Genomic DNA, 3,511 nt, shown 5'->3' on the forward strand with positions numbered 1-3,511 from the left:
AGATTTGTTGACACAGAGTCTTCCAGTTATTGAACTAAGGGCCAGTGAAAGAGCAAGAAACAGAAAGAGTGAAGTTCAGGTGGGAAAACAAACAGCAACACAAAACGACCCATAGATTGAGTTCCACAAGGAGAACATTGTCAGGACTGAGGGAAGCACTGCTAAGGGGTACCTGGGGGCGGGGCCAGGGATCAGCCAGAGGCTGGAAAGATGGCTAAGAGGTAAGGTACTCTTCTAGGGGACCCATGTGTGTTTCCCTGCTCCCACATGGGACAGCTTATGACAACTTGTGTAGCTCCTGCTCCAGCCAATGAGACAGACATGTTGGTACACTTCTGTATTTCCAGTGCTAGGGAGGCAGAAGCTGGAGAGTCAGGAGTTCAAGGCCAGCCTTGGCTACATACAAATTTTGAAGTCAACCTGGACTATATGAGGAGTGTTCCTAAAGAACCTAGTAAGTTAATTAATTAAATAACAACGTACATGTAATAGAACACACTGACATAACTAATGGGTGAAATATGCAATCATTTAAACAAGTTTACCAAAATCATGTAAAAAAGTAATATTGGTCTAAAATATCAAAAACTCTTAATAAGTTATAAATTCAAGAAACTCTTACCAACACGTTTATGGATACTGGGCATTTCAAAAAAATCAGTAAGGTAATTTGACCCTTTTAAAATTATTTTTATTCAATGCACAGGGGTGATTTTCCTGATGTATGTCTGTGTACTGTGTATTTCCCTGATACCTGAGGACAGCAGAAGAGGGCCTTGAATACCCTGGAACTGGAGTTACTGACAGTTGTGAGGGACCATGAGGGTACTAGGAACTGAGCCTAGGTTCTCAGCAAGAGCAGACAGTGCTTTAACCATGCCCCCATCTCTCCAGCATAAAATAATTTTCAAATTGCATGAAAAAGCAAAAGAACAGCTGAGCAGTTTAGAAAAAATAAATAAATAAAAGGTGAGCCGCTTTGCCAGCTGCCTTCTATGTGCTTCAGCGAGGCCACTGGGCAAGGGAGCCGCGAGGCCTCCCTGGTGGGCCCCGGGATCCGCAGCGCTGTCTGCGGTCAGGAAGACCGCCCTCCCGCGTCCGTGCCGAGCGTGTCAGAGGCGGCACCGCACGCGAGGCCACCCGTGATGCTGCTGTCCAAGTTCAGCTCCCTGGCGCACCTCTGCGGGCCTGGCGGCGTGGACCACCTCCCGGTGAAGATCCTGCAGCCAGCCAAGGCGGACAAGGAGAACTTTGAGAAGGTGTGCCAGGTGGGCGCCGTGCCTGGCAGCAGCGGCTTCGGCACTGTCTGTGCGGGCAGCATAGACCCCCGACGGACTCCCGGTGGCCGTGAAGCACGTGGCGAAGGAGCGGGTGACCGAGTGGGGCAGTCTCAGCGGAGTGGCTGTGCCCCTGGAGGTGGTGCTGCTGCGAAGGTGGGCGCGGCGGGCGGCGCGCGCGGCGTCATCCGCCTGCTGGACTGGTTCGAGCTGCTCGACCGCTTCCCGCTGGTGTTGGGGCGGCCCGAGCCCGGCACAGGACCTCTTCGACCGCATCACGGAACGGGGCGCCCTGGACGAGCCGCTGGCGCGCCGCTTCTTCGCGCGGGTACTTGCTGCCTTGCGGCACTGCCACAGTTGTAGGGTCGTGCACCGCGACATCAAGGAGCCTAGAATCTGCTGGCCGGCCTGCGCTCCGGTGAGCTGAAGCTCATCGACTTCAGCTCGGGCGCGTTGCTCAGGGACACGGTCTACATTGACTTTGATGGTACCTGAGTGTACAGGCCCCCAGAGTGGATCCGCTATCGTCGCTATCACGGGCGCTCTGCCACTGTGTGGTCTCTGGGTGTACTGCTGTACGACATGGTGTGTGGGGCCATTCGACCAGGATGATCTTGCGCAGCAGGCTGTTCTTCCAGTGGAGGGTCTCCCCAGAGTGCCAGCAGCTTTTGAGTGGTGTCTCTCCCTGCGGCCCTCAGAGAGGCCTACTGCACCACACTGCCGCCCATCCATGGATGCATTCCAGAGAACTGTGACCTTCGGCTCTGTGCCCTGGACACTGATGACGGAGCCTGCACTACTTCCAGCAGTGAGAGCTTATGAGGAGGAGGAGCCTGGACTCCACACTGGGGGCGTGGGCTCAGCCTAGCTGGCCCTCTCCCAGAAAAAACATTTTCTGCTTGGGATGCCTCCTGCAAAAGCAATGACCTCTGACACCTGGTGACCTTTGCCCCTGGCACCAGGCCTGTTTCCTTTGCTGTGAGTGCCTTTTTGAATGCTGCTCCACAGGGCATGGGTTTTCTTGAGCTCTTCTGTCCAAAGATGGCTGCAAGCTATGCAAGGTCCTGTCTGCCCTGGATGGATACTTGAACCAGAGACCCCTACCCTGCTGCTCCATCTTGGAGGCAGCCTTCTTGACCAACTGTGTCTGACACGGAGAGCCCTGAGCCACCTCCACCCTCCAGTCTCATGGTGTTTGTCTGGGCATGTCTGCACAAGCAATGCAAAAGCTGAGCCACTGCTGGCCTGTCTGCCTCCCTGGTACACAACTTAAGACAGTGCCAGGGTCTCATATTTATGGTGTGACCACCCTGGAGGGCGCCCCTGCCCTGCTGGGGCCATTTGTTGTTTAATTTACTTGCTGAGGTTACTTCCTCCAAGTAGCCACCTCCTCCAGGCTCCTGGGGTGTACAGGAAAGCCAAGCATGACTGTTTATTCCAGACCCCATCCTAAGTCCTGCACCTGGAGTAGGCCCCCAACCCACGTATCTGTGGGAGGAAGAACTTGTACAGTGGCTAATTTAAGGAGACTGGGGGACCCTGCCACCCTGGGCACTCTACGACGGGGAGTTGGGTTTTAAATTACTGACCTGAACAGTCTGCTTGCTGGCTCTGAAAGCGGGAGTGGGGGACAGAGTCTCAAGCCCTTAGTTTTTTTTAGCAGCTGTGTTTCTGTGACCCTGGTGTGAGTAGGCATCAGGGGTGGGTGCTGTTTAAGTTCAAAAGTGTGAGAGTCTGGAGATAATATTTTGTATACAGGTATTTCAATTAAATGTTTTGGTATATATATAAAAAAAAGACCAAATTTGCAGAAACAACACCACCACAAATCACAGTGTCAGAAACAAAGAAGTAAGTATGGTTTTGGCAAAAGTGTAGAGACATAAACCAAAATATTAAAGTTAATAATGATAACAACCATAATAATAATAACCAAAATAATAGCAAGAAAACAAACAAACAAAAATAATAATAAAACAACTTGAGAAACAAGTCGAACATTTGGGCCTGACTTATCGTCTTCCCAGGAGGATGACCTGGCCCCCTGTGCACAGGGCATGCTGGCCCACTCTTGCTTCTTCCTGCCTGCACCTTCCACCTATCTTTGCAACACAGAATGCTGAGACAGTCTCTGTATTCATATGCTAAAAGCTCACATCTCCTACCTCTGTAAGAGGTAACCCAAGTATGAACCATGGGACTATAAAACTATCTGAGGAAAAGAGAAAAAAAAA

At 51.6% G+C, this 3,511-nt stretch overlaps 1 pseudogene; it reads left to right on the forward strand.

Annotated features, from left to right (window-relative positions):
• The first annotated feature begins 21 nt into the window (after positions 1–21).
• LOC129674392 (serine/threonine-protein kinase pim-3-like) lies at positions 22–3,002 on the forward strand (annotated as a pseudogene).
• The last annotated feature ends 509 nt before the right edge of the window (positions 3,003–3,511 follow it).

The sequence above is a fragment of the Psammomys obesus genome, unplaced genomic scaffold, assembly GCF_907164565.1.
Source record: "Psammomys obesus unplaced genomic scaffold, mPsaObe1.curated_primary_1811, whole genome shotgun sequence".
Classification (NCBI taxonomy): Eukaryota; Metazoa; Chordata; class Mammalia; order Rodentia; family Muridae; genus Psammomys; species Psammomys obesus.